Here is a 21,163-nt window from a genome sequence, read left to right as displayed (position 1 = left end):
TTTTTTTGCATCTGTTGCTGGCTATTGCCTTTTGGAACATAAGCTTGTATGTTTATTTTGCAGGACTCATTTTACTGTTACAAAGGAGGATGATTTATGTTTCCTTCCCTATGTGAAATCAAGCAAACAACATCCCTCTCAGATCTGGGGGAAATGGCTTACCTCCTCTCCCTCCTTTCTAGGCATGGGGTTCATCTTCCAATCCCAAACCCAAGGACGTCCAAGGGGATACTCACAATGGACTTTCCTCAGAGTTAGTCCAGATCACCGCTCATAGATGAGAAACAGTAATGTCTGGGGAGTGTATTTACCCAGCACCTCCCTGACATCATGGTGGCCCCTTTGTGAGAGGAGGGGAGCCACACTTCTGCATCCTCAGGCTGTCTGTGGTCATCTGTAAGGTCCTCAACTTCTGTTGCTTCTGTTAATTACACCAAAGTCTATTATTAGATACCTTGTAATATTAAATCATTTGTACAATATCTTCAATGGTCATATACGTTGTACACTTTATAGTATATACACTATATAGTATTCACATTTCCTTAGACAGAAGACAGGGAGGAGCTAAGAAATGTGCTTTTAGTAGTAGATGTTCATCTCTTTCTTAAGAAAACACATACAATTTAAATACAACTCAACAGTAAGTAGTTTTCACTCTTATTGAAGCAAACCTAACAGAAACTTAATGACTGCTGTGGATTTCTTGTGTGCTCCCCAGGAAAAAGGAGAGTTCTCTCAACAAAGTCCATCTTTGTAATATCCACATCAGCACTATATAGTTCATAGAAACCCCCATTACCTTTCTGCCTCTAGTATAATGTTTGGGTTTGGTTTCTTTTTTAAGATGGAAGAGGTAAATGTGAATTACATTCAGGGCAGGGGCAAGGAGGGGGTATGGGTTATAAGAAATTGTCTTCTCCCAGCTTATTATTTTAAAAAATGTCTCAAATGGTTTATTTTTGTTTTATATATATCTATATCTATATCTATATTATACTATATAGATATATAGATATAGATATAGATAGATATAGATATAGATATACATATACATATAATGTTCTAAAATGTGACCTATGCATGGCAGTACAGTTGGTCACAGTGTATAATAAGTTGGCTATAATAAGAGAAGAATAAAAAAAGCCTGGACTACAGTTCTTCCTACTATACCCTTCAGAAGAGAAAAGACAAACTGCTCGCATGGTGGCACCCAGCCAATCTCTAACTAGTATCAATTGCTTTGCCAACAAGGAACACAAAAGATGTTCATTGTTTGCAAACCGAGTTTCCTGCAAAGGCACCTTTTCTTCAGGCTAGCAAAACGGAGAACAAGACAATTCCTTCTGCTGCATCTTGCTCTTTCTCTTCTCCCTGTGATGGGAAACCTTTCTGAAGAAGGCAAATCTAAATCTAATCCCACAGGATAAGGAGACTTTTCACTTCACAGCATGATCTCTTCATTACAGCTGTGTGACCGCAGCAGGCAATTGTTCTGGAAGACAGTGGCCAATATTATAATTATCTACATAAAACAATTCACTGGGTAGCCTTTGTTCTTGAAGTTTTTTTTGTTTTGTTTTGTTTTTTTTTAATTTGTATACAGTCTTTCCTCTCACCATGATGTGGCCCAGTTGGGAGAAGGGGTAGCTCCAAGAGCCAGTTCTAGGAGGGGATATGGGGGGGAAAGGGAGAAAGAGGTTCATCCCTCCTGCATGCCAGGTCTCAGGATCCCAAACCACCTGCCTTCTGGTTTTGCAGTGCTGGGAGCTCTGACCACATGGCAAGTCAGCATTTGTGCCTCACCCCAGGGAAGCTCTCAAACATTTCCAGCATTGTTTCTATGGTGAAGATATATTGTGTGCCACACTGCCTCCCCACACTTCTAGGACACAACAAGGTTATCATTTGGAGGTGGGCGACCTATATTTAAAGGACCCCCATACAAGACCTAGACACACGGTATGGAAATTGCAAAGACGTATGTAAGTCATTGGAGAAATAATGTCAAAAGCCCAAAGAGGCCTTTGAAACCAATGATCATTTCATTATTTGTGACTAAGATTGAGATGTGTTGAGTGGGTCATATCTCAACTTACAGGGTTTTTGTTCAGATCTCAGATAGGAATTTCAGACACTGCCATAGTCACTGTGTACATTTGAAATTATATTTCCTATTGTTTTTTGTATATTTTGATATGAGCCATAATTATTATCTGTAGATACTTGGAGTGGATTTATAAATTTCTGGAAGGAATTCTGAAGCCATAAAGCTCTTTTGTATGGAAGAAGGGGAGATTGTAAGAGAGTACATACTGATTACATTGGCAAATAAAAGGACATTCATGTTATGCTAAAATTAAATCTACATAAAAAAACCTATATAATACAGGACATTGTTCACTAGAGTGCATTTTTGGAAAGGCACCGTAACTTGGCATTTGAGAAATTACTAATCTCAATCCAGAGTATAACTAGTCTGGGAGTTTAAATAATATGCTTTTCAAACCATATACAATAATGTTTAAAGTAAAATTTGCAAGCACTTTTAAGATCCTCTTTATATTCCATTTACAAGCATTTAGTATTAAATGCATTTAATTAAATTGGAATTCTTTGAGGTTGCAAGATGTCAACAGATTGTCACCAAATTTCTGCCAATGAATATAATAACAAAATATGTTTAGGTGCTATTTTTGTTTCTCTCTTTGTTGGCTAGTGGACCTACCTTATTGTGCATTTTTTCTGCGTCACCGTCCCATAAGCAACTCAAACTCAATGTCACTGGAACACAGCAGCCCCTCACAATCTTAATGCCTATTGTTCATGCAGGTGACCAACACCTACTTCTATCTGCTCAATCCCAACACCAGGAATTGGCTCTTCATATTGTTGCTTAATCTCACGTCCGGTCATGTTTGTCTCCTCCTCCTCACACTGTCTTCATCATTTTTATCTGTTTTACTCTGCGAGCTTATCTGCTCTTTCTCCTGAACCTTAAGCCTCTTCACCTGTAAACAGCGCAGCTGCTGGAGTGACTTTTCTCAAGGAATCTCATCACTCCACTCCCTGCTTAAAATTCTTCATCACTGAGTCCCCTTTACCTTTGGACTAAAATCCAAATTACTTAACATGATGTGTAAAACTCTTCAACAACTCTGCCCCCCAGTTTCAGCACTCAGAATCTATAGGTGTGCTGTCTGGTAGGAGAGCCACTAGCCACAGGTGGATACTCAAAAATATTTTTTTAATGAGTTAAAATGGAATAAAATTTAAAATTCCATTTCTCAGTCATACTTGCCAAATTTCAAAGGATTAATGTGGCTAGTGGCCCTGCATTGATGAGAGGGGAACAGGCACCTTTGGATCCACACTGAGAGTCCCATTCAGCGGCACTAGTTGGAGGTCACATAGCCAGCATATAGGCCCTCTGCCTTGAAGTTCTCCAACCACGTCCACTCCCCTCTCTTCCATATTGTTACCCAGCCTCTCGTCTCTGTCCAGCATCCTAGTTATCTTTGTCTTGTCACATCTTACTCACCTTCTCCTAATCCCCATCCAAACCCAGGGCAGGTGCTCTTCCTGTGGATTTTGTAGCCTGCTAAATGGACCTTTTTTGCAGAACACTCACTGTATGTGTTTTCTTGCCTGTCTTCCCACCAGTGTGAACTCTCTGCTATCAATATCAGTCTTTTTACATCTAGTACTCTTTCTGACTCATAGCAGGCAATTGAAACTATATCTAAGGATAAATCAAACATTAAATATCAACTTAAATTGTTTCCTTTGGGGTCATGTCTGATGCTCTTATTAAACATTCAATGTTTACAGTGAGGGCAGTAGAACTATAAGTTACAACCTTCTCTTTCAATTTCTTTGTGCTTCACTGATCGATTGACCCTGAAGTACTTATTTATCTTAATCTGTAACTTAAAACTCAATACAAAATTAAAAGATTAAATTATTGAGAAGTAAATGACATAAAGTTCCAAGTTGTAGTAACACATACTTAATGTTTTGAAAGACCTCTTGGTGTTGGATGAATCAGGTATAAAATGTGCAATAGTTATTTCGATGGTACTAATTATATAAATTTTGACATGCTGTGTTGTAGATGTCCTCTACTTAAAATAGAAGAACTTATTTAAAAAAAAAGATTTATTTATTTGAGGGGCACCTGGGTGGCCCAGTGGCAGACACCTGAGTGTCTACCTTTGGCTCAGGTCATGATCCTATGGTCCTGGGATCAAGTTCCACATCAGGCTTCCGGCAGAGAGCCTGCTTCTCCCTCTACCTATATGTCTCTGCCTCTCTCTCTGTGTCTCTCATGAATAAATAAATAAAATCTTTTTAAAAAATGCTTATTTATTTGAGAGAGAGAGAATGCACACATGCAAGCAAGAGAAGGGGCAGAGGTAAACATGAATCCTCAAGCAGACTCCCCATTGGGCATGGAGCCTAAGGTGGGGCTTGGACTTGTCTCATGACCCTGAGATCATGACCTGAGATGAAATCAAGAGTCAGATGCTTAATCAACTGAGCCATCCAGGTGCCCCAAATAGGAAAAATTTTAATTAGTGAAATTTTCTTATTCTGAACAGTTGAGTTACTTATATTTCTAAACCAGTATGTAGACCACTGAATCACTCTAATTTATTTAATAGGTGAATGGCGTGAGTAGACAAAAATGAAAACCAATTTGCTTTCTTTTTCTACCTTCAGCATATTTTTAAGTTTATGTTTCACAATTAGTGACAACATGAAGCATTGCTTTAGTGGTTAAATTTTTATCTTTTAACTTACTGAAAGAACTACCTTGTGAGTCATCTCAAATGTCACTCGAGAAATTTGCTGCTTTGAGTGTTCACTTGTTCATGACAGTTTTATGTTGTACTCAGAGTTTCAGAGTTAAATAAAAAGGCAGGCTGATCCTGCCTGTGTCTACTTTACTCTCATTTTTTCATGTCTTCTCCACATAGTTGTCTTTCCCTGCAACAAGCACCCATTAACATAACTGGAGAATAAAACAGTCAAGACTTGTAACTTCATAATCTGTGTATTGAAGTGACTGGTGATACGTGTGTGATTGTGGAGATCACAGAGCAGCAAGGGGGTATCGATGTACATTGGAAAAATGGGGTTAAAGAACTCAGCTTCACACTGAAGAACTTTATCTGGAATAACACCATACGGCAAATCAGGTGAGCTTATTGGAGCTTATTTTTCTGATTAGTAAGAGCTAGCCCAATATCAAGACAGTCACAGGCCATCCCTATTCCTACCTAAAAGATATCTGATCTTTTTCTGAATGGTACTGTCTACAGAAAATTTAATATTCACATATATAATGTTATGCTGTATTTTCTCATCTGCATATATAAGATTTATAAATGACCCCAGGACTAATTCTGCATGACAACTTGTAAAGAGATAGATTTCCAATTCTTGTTTTCTTTTTAATGCTGAGAAGGCACAAAAACAAAAAGCCCACAAGTGCCTCGGGATCACTGTATCATGGAGGATTGGCTAAATTATACCGGTGTAACAAACAAGCTCTGAAATATTGGTGACATAACCAATGCTTTTCTTTCTCATGCTGTATCCCAATGTAGTTGTGTGTGTGGAGAGAAGTGGAATGAGGTTCTTCTACTCTTGGAAACTTAAGGACACAGCTAATGCAGCCTCTACCATATCAAAAGAGTACAGATGAAGAATTCACACCTCTTCTTCTGTGCTTTGACCTAAAAGTGACCCATGCCAATTCTACTCACAACCCAACATCCAGAGCCAGTCTCATGCCCTGCTGTATCCAAAGAGGACTGGGACATGAAGGGTAGCAAATGATATACATCTGATGAGCACTATAATTCGGTCATAATCAACTAGAGAAAAAGTCAAACCCAAGATTCTTCAATTCTCACTTGTGTCAATTAAAATAACTTGGAAATAAATATTAACTTAGACAACTCTATTTTTATATTAAATGAAAGGTGAATTAACCTTTAGTCAGGCCAGTTTCCATCCTTTTAAATACTAGCTTACTCTTACTACCTTTGATTCTATATATCAGATCAGATGATGGGTCAATATGAGTGAAAAGTATTATTCTTCTCTCTATAAAAATATTCAACTATTGGAGGCCATAGTTCAACCAAGGGTCACAATGGAAAATGGTATCAAAACATGATCCCTAATTATTGCATCCTTTATGTCTTCTAAATGAAAACAGATTCAAGTTTATATGGATTTGAACAAATTTGTAGCTCATATTAAACATAGAGGAAGGGATCCCTGGGTGGCGCAGCAGTTTGGCGCCTGCCTTTGGCCCAGGGCGCGATCCTGGATATCCGGGATCGAATCCCACGTCAGGCTCCCGGTGCATGGAGCCTGCTTCTCCCTCTGCCTGTGTCTCTGCCTCTCTCTCTCACTGTGTGCCTATCATAAATAAATAAAAGTTTTTAAAAATTAAAATAAATAAATAAAAATAAACATGGAGGAAAAACATAAAGCTTTCTGCTTTTATGTTTACATTATCCATCTTTTCTTGCAAGTTGTCCACCTTTTTCATCAGAGCTTTTAACACATGCTATTTTTAAATTCTTTGACAATTCCAAACACTATGTCATAACTGAGTCTGATTCTGATTATTTTGCCTCTTGAAATCTGTATTTTTTTTTTAATTTCTCATTGTCTTTTAGTGTGCCTTGGATCTTTTTGTTTTGTTTTGTTTTATTTTAAATCAGACATTGAGTAGAAGGAACTGAAGTAATTAGTGTGAAGATTTATGGTAATGGCTACAGTTGTGCTGTTGAATATTTGTTGTAGATGTAGGCAGTAACAACCTTAAATTTCTATAGTGTCTATTTTTTGAACCCCCTTGGGCTTCCCTAAGACCGCCCCCCTCATATAGAGTCTATGCTTCACTGCTCTTTCAGCTGTGATCAACTGTGGCTATACTTGAGTCCTGTGGGTATAGGGGTAAGGTGAGAAAGTGGAAGTTTTCTATCATCTTATGATTAAACCTTAGCCATGCAGTGGTCCCGAGTTCCTGGGCTTTGACCTTCACAAATATTTTTTAGTTTTTGTTACCCTCTTACATGATTTGGGAAGGCTAAAGGAGGATAAACTGGAGAAGTGTCCTTCCCCCAGATGGGATAAGGCCCTACGAAAGTTTTATTCCCCCTTAGAGAGTAGGCCTTTGTTACAGAGAACACACTGAGTGTATTTCATGAAAGGCTCTTTCTTGGCTCTCCATCTTGAGCAGTTGGAGTTCTCACGTGTAAAAGTAAGGAGTCCCCCAAGAATTCAGCTGCCAGAAGTTTCTCACCCTCCAGGCAGTCCACATTTAGCCCCCCACTTAAGTATTTCTACTAGTGGCTCCAGTGACCTCTGCTCCAGACAAGGGATCTCAGCTATGAGACTTCAGTCACAGTTTGCTTCATGACATCAGTTCTCTCATAGATACAAAAAAGGTCATTGATTTTTAGTTCGTTCAATTTTATCTTGTTGAACAGATGACAGTGATGACTTCTAAGTGACATGCCAGAGATGAAACTGGAAGTCCAAGTCCATTTGCTAATAACACGAAATAGCAGTATCTTAATATCTTCTGCTTAGTTTGAAAGAATAATTAGCTCAAATCAGACAAGACGGAAAATTTTCAACAGAATTTTAATAGAAAACTTTGCATAATTGGTAGTTGGACTTGAAAATGATTTCCACAATTTAGTCAGTATGATCAACAACATACTTCTATTTTATTTACATATTAATGATGAGTGACTTTCCATTTTAATCTTAATCTGTCTATAACATCAAGTACCCAAATAAATTAGCCAAAAAACAGAAATTCAAATTGCTAAATTATGAGAAACCAGAATTTTGAAAAATAATAAACCATATGGAACTATATTTTTCTCACTCAAAATGTCATTAATACTATTTTTTGTGTTAGCACAAACTTTTATTTCATTGATAAAAATATATAACTTAAACAATTCTTGGTTATTTTATCTTCTTCTCATCCTTAAAATTCCCATTTTGAGAGTAGGTTTTCTAACATAGTCAACTTATTAACAGAGTATCATGTATGTACAATTTATAAATAAACATGTACACATGAAAATGAATATTTAGATTTTTACCAACGGTGTACAAGATTACAAGTGTTTGCTAATTGCCTCTTTGAGTAACCTTGGCCAAGTTTTGTAACTTCACTGAGTGTTAGTTTCTGATGTGCAAAATGGTAACAATGATTTCTGCTTCTATGGTTGTTGCTACCATCAGATAAGAGACTGTATATGAAAAGGACTTTCTTAACTGTCAAGTGCTGAGCAAATGTAGCTATCTATATGCTTCACTGTTTCTGGGTTTCCATTCTGTGATTCCATATTACTGTAAAATGAAATAATGTTTTTTTTTAATTCAGATAAATAACAAACTGGGAGTCAATTTATAAACTATAATAAATGTATCTATAAAGTATTGCTATGGACCTATTCTGAGTATATGAAAAAATATGCTTTCCAATCAGGAGCATAGCAGTGCCACACAGTATCTGACTCCTGTGCTGCTTTTAGTGTGAAAAAGACTAAAAAGCAGAGGTTCAGGAAGGCAGAAGACAGCCAACTTAGACCTCTGAAAGGTTGGTCAGAGCCAAGGAAACAGGACTGTTAACTCATTGGTTCTTGGATAACAACTTTCTCTCCTTTCCCAGAAATCACCAGGGACATTAAAAAGTCCATGAGGCTTATAGCACATTTTGATGCAGAGGAAAGAAACGTAGATCAAAAGCCTAGAAGACTTACGTTCTATTTCTACTTCTGCATCAAACCAGTGGCTACCTTGGGAAACCCACTCAACTTTCCTAAACTTGAATTTCCTTCTCTACAAAATGAGTCTCTTATAACCCAGATCTAGATATTCTCTTAACCCATGAAGGGTACACTTGGGCAAAAGGGAAGTCTCCTGACATGGGCTCATAGTTTGGATTCTTCATGGACCTCAACTGAAAATGTACGCACTTGGTACAATATTTCTATGGATAACAATATTTGTGTGTGACTAGAGTTTGCTCTGTAAAAGCCAAAAATCTCTTGCCTCCATAGATAGCTTAATGTAATACTTCGGAGTGACATGGAGTCAGAGGATTCCCTAGTCCTGTTCTTGGACTGGTTCATTGAGATCAAAGGTGTTAGGGGTCATGCAGAGCTCATAATGCAGTAAAATCATACTTTTAGTGGACAGAGACAAGATGGTTGATTTGGAAGGGAATTAATTAGCTTTAATAACATTTTTATTAGTTACGTACCATACAGACATCAATAAAATCAATGTGATCTTCTAACCAAATGGCTAGTTAATGAAGATATGTCCAAGAAAACACATCAAACTTTTAAGAAAGACTAAGAAAAGAATGCATTTGGGGCATACAGGCAAGAAAGCGATGTTCGAAACAAAAATGATGAACTATGGGAAGGAAGAGAAATGCAGGCTGAGTTGTGAAAATTTCACTCATCTGTTCCTCACGCAAATTTTCATATCTCTCTGGAGATGAAATTTATTTCAGGACTGTAACTACCAAATATAAAATAAAAAATGAACTCTCAGAAAACGACTCAAGGCTTCATAATTTTAAAAAGAAATCATATGATCCAGCATATCACTAATTAAGATGGATGCCGTTTTCAAAAGCAAAATCTGTTATTTTTTTTTCCAGAGGTTCAGGCAAAAGAAAGACAAGGAGAGAATGGGAGAAGCTGAGTGGGAAATTCTCTGAGGAGACCATAAAGTGTCTCTTGAGTATACATCATCCAGCCCAGCCGGGCAAGCCCTTTTCTTAGTATCACAATAGCACCACCTTGGGAAGTCAAGACATCTCTAGATATATTATTATTTTCCTAACAATCTCCTCAGGGCCTGTTCGGGAGGATGACAGCAATCAGATATGCACCGAGGGAAGTTGATTTTCACATGACCAGAACAATTGTGTGCTGAAGTTGTTATTTGTCAACTGATTCCAAACATTCTTACCCACAAATACATGTTTAGAAATACATCAACAGCAGTGCCTACTATATATGGAAGAAAAGAAAAACAACAAATATTAAGAAACCGAAGTGTGCCAGGCATTATGTTAGGCAGTTTCGATGTAATAAAGTATTATTTATTCATAATGCTTTGTTTGATGTCATCCCCATGTTCCATAATACTAAGCTAAAGCTTAGGACATTTAAGACAGTAGTTTGTCCAAGTCCCCAACTGGTATGCAGTTGAGGCCAGCTTTGAATCCAGGCTCATCTCTGCAGAGACTATTCAAGGTCCCTCTAAGTCCTGATACTCTTACTTTTGGGGGCCCCAGCCCACATTTTTCAAATATGTTAAAATAAACAGAATAAACAGCCCACTTCAAACATTATTTACATATTACCAGATCTACTGAGTTGCATTTGAAAAATTCTAACAACTTTTGTTGCTTTACAACAAATGACTATAATTTTTGACTAGACTATTTTCTTTTTTTGCTTTTGTCTTTTTCAGGGTGCAAACATTTTTGTAAACTCTTGAAAAGTTCATAATTCTCCTGTTGCAGGTGTGGTACCCACCAGACACAGCAGCCTGAGAATGCATCTGAAGATACTACTCTTTCCACTTGGGCCGGCTGGATAGGCCTTCACAGCTTACCCAGAACTTTATCTTCAGGGGCGTATTTGCGTCATCACTGAGGTGCTCGGGTTGAAGGAGCCCTGTGGTATTTCCTCTGACAGCAAGGAATGTAGTGCAAGAATGTGATTCCCTCTGCTCCCATAACACCAGGTGCGTGTTGCAACCAGAAGCTAAAGACACACAACAAATATCTGTTACGTAGGCGAGCAGGTATTTGAGGTCACTGGCCAATTTTTAAGGAATTCTTACAATCCAGAACTTACTATTTTTGGTTTACGCATAGTAATATGCATTTCTTTTTTATTCATTCATTCATTCATTCATTTAATATGTTTTTTTTATTGGAGTTCGATTTGCCAACATATAGTGTAACACCCAGTGCTTGTAATAAGCATTTCAAGAAAAATGTATTGAAGGAGCACGAAGAAGTATGGATCCATATGATCAAGTGACTGTGACCTGGTCTCCCCGTAAGTAAGTGGCAGCCCTCACTACAGCCTGCTTCTGGCACCAGCCCAGTCATTTCCAAACTGGATCACAGCCATAAATCAGAGTCCACTTCGGCTGAATGCGGGTAGAGAGTCTTTAGAATAGTCTTCTTACTATTCATCTGGCTGCCAAAACACATAAGTCACATACACTTAAATAATTTCCCCTCCATTCTTGAATGTATGTCTCTTTCGGGATTTGAGAGCTTAACAGCTTCATATCTCAGGTCATGATCTATTTGGGGCAACCCGGGTGGCTCGGCGGTTTAGCACCACCTACAGCCCAGGGCATGATCCTGGAGACCTGGGATCGAGTCCCACATCAGGCTCCCTGCATGGAATCTGCTTCTCCCTCCGCCTGTGTCTCTGCCTCTGTGTGTGTGTGTGTCTCTCATGAATAGGTAAATAAAATCTTTTAAAATATTATCTATTTGGGTATTTTTGTGCTATAGGTTTTTTTCTCTGATTTTTTATCCTAATAAGTCACAGAATCCTTTCCATTCACCATTCTGGTGATTTCTATCCTTTACCTTCACATTCCTCTTACTTCGGCTTGGGAACGATACAATACTGTGTGTACATCTTTGGAGAGTTATGTCAGAGAGTGAAAGGAAAAAAAAATTAGTCACTTAATTTATGGAAATAAGAATAAGTGGAATAGATTTCAGAAAATAATAAATGACTGATCCAGCATCTTTCTCAAGTAGTCTCCTTACATTATCAGAGTAGCACGGTGGAGTTTTTTTGTATGTTTTTTGTTTGATGGCTAGGAATCTTAAAATATTGTATTGAAACATTAGCAATCATCCATTTCTACTAATTTAAAAGACATTACTTAAAACATTTTCCTCTTCCTTCGAAATAGATGGTTAGTAAAACTCAACCCGGGCCAGCCTTGTATAGAAACTCAAATTGGTTTGTGCATTCATTTTTAAAGTATTAGGTCCTACACATGAAGCTATTGTTTCTTTTAAAATAAATGATAAACATTAACTAATAAGCCCTCACAGAACCTACACATCTAAAATGAATGAAACTTGCTTTTACACAGTGGTTTGTTTAGCTGAATGTGAGATACTTCTTTTTTTGTCTTCATTTTCAAGGCTTGAGGGGCACCATGGAATTCTTTCTTAGGATGGAAGAGTGAAGAGATTTTCTTGCAATTTGTAGAATTCACTGCAGAAGTTCTACTCCAACCACTAGTCCCAGCATCAATGTGGAGGACCTGGGAAATAAACCACATTTGTTGAACTGAAACTGTATGACTAAGCTTTGGACTGATTAGAGTCAGGTGAACTTTTCCTCTCTGTGGGAAGCCACAGAGAAGAATAGCCTGCTGTCTTTGAGGAGGTGAATCCAGCTCATGGTGCCTTAGGTAAGGAGAAAGAAAAGAAGGTGTAGGAAAGGTCTGAGTACTGGTCCTTTTCCTTGGAAACAAGGGGAAAATACCTATCATGACCACAGCTGCTTTCTAAAAAGGAAAAGAGCCATATGAATGTCATTTAGTTCTGCTGATGTCCTAGTAGGTTTTAGGGCTAGATTTGAGGGTAGGGGTTAGAGAAGTCTTCATTGCTAATATGATAGAGAAGAATTTGGAAGTTTGAGGAAGATGAGAGAAAGTAGATGAAAGAGTGTGGAAGAGATGTGAAGAGAGAAAAGCAAGGCAGGAGATAGTATGAGTATGAGCCTGATGTGGTGTGAGGTTGGAGTATTACAAGTGTGAAGTGATCAAGGGACAGAGACTACAATGACTTTTCAGAGCTGGGTGCCTAATAGTCCATTTGAAATTGTTTAGGTTGTGATACAAGCAAGCCCCACTTTCCAGCTCTGGAAACCTTCAGTTAACTCTCCAAATACACATGACTGTGAGGAATTTTAATGCTTCATTTCACGTTTGTGAAATTGAGGAGAGTCTGGGTATATATAACGCAGAGGGGAATTGATTTTTGGGAGTGTGTAAAAAAATCCTTCACATGGGATAGTTCAATGGAATTAGAAACTAAGAACCAGAGGCAAACTCCACTATTAAGAATTAGTACAAATCTTGGATAGAAGTTTCAACTTCCACCAGATTTAGAATAGGAATTCAAACAATCTTTTGAAAATCTTAGCAGGTACAGAGATACCAGATAAACACCTGGACTAGATATTTGTACTAAATCAGTACTTTCCTTGTTATCCATGTAATACATTTTATAAGCTCTTGGAGTAAAATAGCAAAATTGTACATTTATGTACACTTAAAAAAAACTGTGGTGAACTCTCTCACACCATACACAAAAATAAACTCAAAATGCTTTAAAAACCTAAATGTGAGACCTAAAACCATAACAAGCTTAGAATAGAGTACAGGCAGTAATTTCTCTGACATCAGCCATAGCAACACTCTTCTAGTATGTCTCTTGAGGCAGGGGAAATAAAAGCAAAAATAAACTATTAGGACCATATCAAAATAAAAGCTTTTGCACAGTAAAAGAAACAATCAACAAGACAAAAAGACAGTTTATGGAATGGGACAAGATATTTGCAAATGACACATTCAATAAGGACCTAATATCCAAAATTTATAAAGAACTTATACAACTTAACACCATAACAAGAATAACAACAATAAAACAATATGATTTGAAAAATGAGCAGAGGACCTGAAAAGACATTTCTCCAAAGAAGACTTACAGATGACCAACAGACACATGAAAACATGTCCAACATCACTAATGACCAGGGAAATGCAGATGAAAACCACGATGAGATATCATCTTATACCTGTGAGAATGGCTAAAATAAAAAAAGATATGAAACAATAAGTGTTGATGAGGGTGTGGGGAAAAAGAGCCCTTGTGCACTGTTGGTGGGAATGCAAATTGGTGCCACCATTGTGGAAAACAGTATAGAGGTTCCTCAAAAAATTAAAAAGAGAAATACCACATGATCAAATAATTCCACTACTGGGTATTCACCCAAAGAAATCCAAAAAAGATAAATGCACCTCCATATTTATTATGCCATTATTTATAATTGCCAAGATATGGACATGGCCCAAGTGTCCATTGAATGGATAAAAAAGATGTGAGATACACACACACACACACACACACACGCAGACTGGAATATTACACAGGCATAAAAAGATTCAATCTTGTCTTGTGACAACATAAATGGACGTAGAGGGTATTATACTATGTAAGTCACATAAAGACAAATATCATTTTATTTCACTCATATGTGAAATCTGAAGAACAAATGAAAAAACAAACAAACAAAAAGTAGAATCTGACCTATAAATACAGAGAACAAGCTGGTAGTTGCCAGAGAGATGGGGATGGAGGGCTGGAAAATGGGTGAAGGAAGGTAGGAGAAGCAGGCTTCCAGTTATGAAATGAGTAAGTCACAGGAATAAAAGAGCATAGGGAATATAGTCAACGATATTGTAATAGGGAAGCACGAGGATACTTGTGGTGAGCACAGCATACATAACGTATAGAGATGTTGAATCACTATGCTGTACGCCTGAAACTAATGTAACATTGTGTGTCAAGTATACTCACGTAAAGTTAAAAAAAAATAAAAAATAAAATACACTCAGAAAATGCACTCAGCTAAGCTGATGGGTCCTATTTAGAAGTGACAATTGAATAATAGAAAATAAAGACTAGAAGAATGATTGAAACATTACTGAGAAAGAAAGAAGAACTGCAGAGAGGGGGTTTTAATTTATAGTCTAGGACAGACTTTAGGGAGCCATGTAATGGCTCTAATATGTAGATAAATTTTATGCATTTGTGAATGGATAACATATGACATTTTAACTAATGTAGTCTCTTCCTGGTAGTTCTGCCCTATTCATTTGTTCAAGCTGCAAAAATGGAAAATAGATTTTGGTCTCTGCCTCCAGTTCCTGGCACAGAGCTCCTAAAACCTTTATAATTTCCTGGACAATAGGGGTGCATATTGTTCTAATGAGGTAACTCTGGGTAGGCTCCTAGGTGGCTAATGGATGGGGGCTAGTCCCTGGGAAGACACAACCATGATCAGAAGCTTAGAGCTTTTAGTCCCCTCCTCCTTCCCACCATTCTCTTAGGAAGGGAGAGGGACTGGAAATGGAATTAATGATCAAACATGCCTATCTGATGAAGCATCCATAAAAATCCCAATAGCATGGGACTCAGAGAGCTTCCAGGTAGGTGAATGCATCCATGTATCTGGGAGGGTGATGTATTTCAACTCCATGGGGACAGAAGCTCCTGTGTTCATGACCTTTCCAGACTTGTCCTGTGTCTCTTCATCTGGTTGTTCATCTGTATCTCTTATTAAATCCTTTATTAAGCTGGTAAATGTTTAAAAAAAACTGTGGTAAAATATGCATAACACAGAATTTACTATCTTAACCATTCTTAACTGTGCAGTTTAGTAGCATTGGGGCATTTACATTGTGATACAATTATCACCACCACCCATCTCCAGAACTTTTTCCATCTTCCCAACTGAAATTCTGTACAACCCCAAACAATAACTCCACATTCTGCCTTCTGTAGCCCTTGGGAACCAAAGAAGGAAGGAGCCAAAATACCAGTTTATTTTCTGCGGCTATAAATTCAACTACTCTAGGTAACTGATACTAAGTAGAATCATATACATTTGTTTTTCTCTAATTGGTTTATTTCACTTGTCATAATGTCCTCAATTTCATCCATGTTGTAGCATGTGACAAAATGTTCTTCCTTTTTAATGCTGAGAATATTTCATTGTATGTATATACCACATCTTCTTTATCCATTTATCTGTTGATGGACACTTGGGTTGCGTCTACCTTTTAGTAGTTGCAGTAATACTGCTATGAACATGAGTGTACAAACACCTCTTTGAGATCCTCCTTTCAATTATTTTGGGTATATACCTAGGAGTAGAATTGCTTGATTTACGGTAAGTCAGTTGTTAATTTTTTGAGCAATCACTATACTGTTTTCCATAGCAGTGGCACTATTTTATGTTCCTACTAATAGTAATAGGTGTTTCAGTTTGTCCTCATTCTTGTCAATACTTGTTATTGTGTGCATTTGTTTTTGTTTATTTGTTTGTTTGCTTTCCATCATCTTAATGGAGGTGAGATGGTTTCTCATTGTGGTTTTGATTTTCATTTCCCTAATGATTAGTGATGTTGAGCTTCTTTTTGTGTGCTTATTGGTCATTTGGAGAAGTGTCTAATTATGTCCTTTGCATATTTTAAAATCAAGGTGTTTGGCTTTTCGTTGTTGAGTTGCAGTTCTTTATAGACCCTATATATCAGATATATCATTTGCAAAGATTTCATTTCTGTGGGTTACCTTTTCATTCTGCTGATTTTGCCTTTGCTGAACATAAGGTTTTTTTTGTTTTGTTTTGTTTTTGTCCAGTTGCCTATTTTTTCTTTTTTTGACTGTGGTGTCATAATCATGAAATCATTGCCAAATTCAATGTCATGAATATTTTTTCCTTCCGCTCTTACATGTAGATCTTTATTGATTTTGAGTTAATTTTTGTCTATAGTGTAGGGTAAAATTACAATTCCATTCTTTTGTGTACATGTTATTTTTTAAACCTGCTTTTCTTCACTTAAAATATAAAGATCTTCCTACCTATTCAAAATTCTTCTCTCAATGTCATGTTTTATACTTATGCCTTGGACCATTCCTGCTTGTATTATACTTTTCATAATTTAAAATGTCATAACTTTTAAAATCTACCTTCAGAAATCTACCTTAAGCAAGTAAATTGGGTTGTAGTCACCAAGTGAGCCATATTCTCTCAATGAAATCTGTTTTGAAGAATTTCAGGATAGTTCTGTGGGAAGATAAACCAGTTCCCTTTGAATTAAATACAATTTTAAAACACTTTCTAGTATATTTGTAAAAATGTGGTATTTTTAAGTGATTTCCCACTGTTGATTGCCTACTTATCCTTTATTCTCTCCCCATATATCCTCTTCCAAGAACCACAGTTTTGTACATGTGTCTTCATGTCCCTCACCTATCTCTTTCACCTCATGAGCATCTCCTCCTATCTTAGCTTCCTGAAAAGATCCTTTTAGGAATCCAGGTATCAATCAATCATAGCATCATTTTCTGATCATTGATACTGGTCCAGAAATATGTATAAGGCCTGGAGTTAAATATTTCAATTTTTCTTTGGATATAAATAAAAGAAGCAAGGATTTCCTTACAACAATGAGTAGTAGAACAAACCCATGGGTTAAGCCAAATCTGTGAACAACAGAAAAGAGTCTTGGAAGAACATGTGTTGTTAATGACATCATGGGGTTTTTGTAGCAGTCTACCTTCAAGTTGGCTATTCCTCTGAAAGTCACGTGACAAGAAATTATCTGACTTTTCAAGTAAGTTTGGTTGCCTCAAAGCAGCTCAAAGCATCCCATTTGACATGCAAGTATATTTTACTTGATTTTCATAATATAGCTCTGTGAGGCAGGTAGGATAGGTACAATTATTATCATTTAAAAATGAGGATTCAAACTCAGAAATGTGGAGCTGATTTACTGAGATTACTAATTGGAATAAATTTTAGAAACTGCTCTGGAACCCAGCCAAGTGTTCTGTGAATCTGTATATTATTTCCTTTTGCTTTGTGGCCACTAGGAAAAGACATTTATAGTTATTCCAGCCTGGCTAAAAGATGCAACTGTACATTCTTGCCAAACAAAAGAGCAAAATCCACATCCACTTTGATATCCTATTTGTTCATTTATATAGTATTCTATCAAACTGCCTCAAATTTATAGATTTCCACTTCAGTTTTTCTTTTGGATTCCAAAGAGAATTGGTTTTCATGTATTTCAAGGGAGTATTTTTATATATCTGATAGGCCTATTGACATGCTGCAAAAATTGAGTAATACAGAGACTTTATCTGAAGGAAAGTAAAACTTTGGTCATCTTGCATGCAGATAAGCTTTGGACAATGCTTTGACTACTATAGGCTGCTTATCCTTGTGTCATTTGCATATTGAAATAGGTCTCATTTTTTCTGGACACCTTAACAAAAACGCTCATAAATTACTCAAAGTCAATTTCACTTTTTAAATTACATTATTGGATCTAACCTGGAAGACAGAAGGAAAGTAATATAGATAGGCATAGAGTTGTTAGTAGCACTAGCTCAGAGCCTGAAGCCACAGAAATAAAAGTGGATTTATAAATGTCTCCTCAAGGATCAGAATGAGATTTTTCTTTCAGCTCTAATAAAGTCTTTCTGGAGTCCTTAATTCTGAGAAAATTGTTTCTGTTCGTTATTTGAATCATCTTCCCAAGGTCAGTCATAGGTCACCTGTTGCTCACAAAGAAGGAAATGTATTAACATGGAACAGCCAAGGTGATTCATCTGGGCATGTACTAAATACAAATTAATAGAGGAACCAGCCCAACTCCCATTAGAACAGGGTTTTTATTTCCTCCTTAGTATATGAACTTAAGTAGCTATTGCATTCTGTTCCAGATGTTATCTTCTTGCTTTTTCAGAGTTCTTTAGAATTTTAATATAGACGAAAGAAAACTAGAAGTAAATATTTTAATAAACAACCTTACCTAAAGCTGCTTTTTGTGATAGTACGTTGTGGCAAATTATAGATAGGCACAAGTTCTTAGACTTACTTCTCATTAAGGGGTAGAGTTCATAATTCCTCCTTTGCATTTGTGTGGGCTTTGTGACTGCCTGGTGAGTAGAATATAATGGAAGAGCAATGATGCTTTGCCAGTATCTAAGTCCAGGCCTTAAGACATTGAGACCTATCTGTGTCCTAAGATGTCCTTCAAAATTTGTACCCCCTAGATCATATGCCCTGTACTATACCCTCCTCTTGATTTGAGGTGGCACCTGTGCCTGTGATGGATGTCACTCTGGTGAATGTGCTATCTTATGTGGCAAGGGTGAATGGATTTGTAGATGTAATTAAGGTCCTTAATACGTTGACTTTGAGTTAATCAAAAGTTTATTATCCTGATTAGGTCAGCTTTACTCAGATGAGCTTAGTTTTTCTAACATATGGTGCTGGGATAGTTATAAAAAAGAATGAAGTTGAACCTCTCTTCATACAATACACAAAAATTAACTCAGAGTAGATAGTAGGCCTAAATGTATACATTAAAAGTATAATATTCTTTGAAAACACAAGGGTAAATCTTTATGAATTTGAGTTAGGCAAAATTTCTTGGATAAAACTTTAAAAGTGTAAGTGGCAAAAGACAAAATAGACAACTATACATCATTAAAATTAAACTTGTGATTCAAAGGACATAAGAAAGTGAAAAGTCAACCCATCCCTCCCTTCCCTCCTTCCAATATACACTTAACCTGTGCTCTCAGGTTTTTGTGATATGGCTTAGGGTTTTTTTCCTTTATTAATCTACCACTAATTTCTGGGTTTCAGTCAAGAAACTTGCCTTTATAATTAATAAAATAGAAAAGCAAAAACCAGAAAAAAAAAAGGGTGAAAATATTTGCAAGGCATATATCTGGTAAGAGACTTGTATCTATTAGATGTAAAGAGCTCTTACAACACAACAATGAAAATATACATAACTCAATTAAAAATATGGGCAAAGACTCTGAGTAGACAGATTCCCAATGAAGATATACAAATGGCACCTGAAAAGATGCTCAACATCACTAGTCATTAGGAAAATAAAATTAAAAAGTACAATGATGTACAAAACTACAATGAGATAATAAACACCCACTAAGATAATTATAATAAAAAGATACTAATAAATATTGATGAGGATAAGGAGAAGTAGGAACTCTTATATATTGCTGATGGCTATAGAAAATGATACAGAGACTTTGAAAAATGTTTGGCTATTTCTGACCTATGAATTCCACCCCCTGTATAAAACCAAGAGGAACAAAATACATAGCCACAGAAAAACTTCTACATGAGCATTCATAGCAGTATTATTCACAATACTCCAAGGTAGAAGCAACCTAAATGTCCATCAGTTGATAAACAGATGAATGGAATGTGATGTATCTATAAAAAGGAGTAGTATTTAGCAATAAAAAGGAATGAACCACTAATACAAGGGACAATGTGGCTGAACCTTGAAAACATTATGCTAAGTTCAAGAAGCCAGGCATAAAAACCTTCATATTGGATGATTTCATGAATATGGCTAGAACAGTAAAATCCATACACAAGAATAGATTAATAGTCACCAGAGCTGGGGGATAGGGGGTGAGGTGTAGAATATAGAGTAACTGCTCATGTTTCTTTTGGCATAATGAAAACGCTCTAAAATCAGATTGTGCTGGTAGTTGAATAAGTGAATATACCCAAAACTGTTGAATCACACATCTTTAATGAGTGAACTGCATGAGATGTGAATTATATATCCATAAAACTATTCCTTTTTTTTAAGATCAGACCCTCCCAGTCGACCTTGAAGAAGCAAGCTGCCATTAGTTCGGCTGCAAGGAAATGGATTTTATTGACAACCATCGAACTTGGAAAATGACCTTACATTTCAGATGAGACTGTAATCCTGGCTGATACGTTGTGTGCAGTCTTGTGAGATCCTGAGTGGAGGACCAACTAAGTAACTTGTGCCCAGACTTCTGACCTACAGAAATGATGAGATGATAAATAGATGTTGTTTTGTACCACCAAATTTGTGGTCCTTTGTTACACAGCAGTAGACAACTAATCTACTTTTTTTCTCTTGTGCAACTTGCTTTTTTAAAAGATTTTATTAATATTTTTTATTTTTATTTTTTTAAGATTTATTTTTTATTTATTCATTAGAGACACACAGAAAGAGGCAGAGACATAGGCAGAGGGAGAAGCAGGTTCCCTGTGGGAAGCCTGATGCAGGACTCTATCCCAGGACCCTAAGATCACAACCTGAGTCAAAGGCAGACACTCAACCACTGAACCACCCAGGCACCCCAGACTACTTGCTTTTGGAAACCAGCTGCCATGACGTGAGAAGTCCCAAGTCACATGGAGAAGCCTACCTGTGCTCCCAG

The 21,163-nt window shown here is 36.9% G+C and overlaps 1 long non-coding RNA gene across 8 annotated transcripts in view; it reads left to right on the top strand.

The window, feature by feature from the left end:
- The window catches only part of LOC102156827, a 309,915-nt gene extending 298,466 nt beyond the window's left edge, over positions 1-11,449 (top strand). For all 8 annotated transcript variants that reach the window (XR_005384377.1, XR_005384370.1, XR_005384372.1 and 5 more), the window contains 2 exons: positions 4,980-5,201; positions 10,592-11,449. This is a non-coding gene — a long non-coding RNA (uncharacterized LOC102156827). The remainder of the gene's footprint in view (positions 1-4,979; positions 5,202-10,591) is intronic.
- The last annotated feature ends 9,714 nt before the right edge of the window (positions 11,450-21,163 follow it).

This window comes from Canis lupus, chromosome 35 (genome assembly GCF_011100685.1).
Source record: "Canis lupus familiaris isolate Mischka breed German Shepherd chromosome 35, alternate assembly UU_Cfam_GSD_1.0, whole genome shotgun sequence".
In the NCBI taxonomy this organism is placed as follows: Eukaryota; Metazoa; Chordata; class Mammalia; order Carnivora; family Canidae; genus Canis; species Canis lupus.
This window is presented reverse-complemented; position numbering and strand designations above follow the sequence as displayed.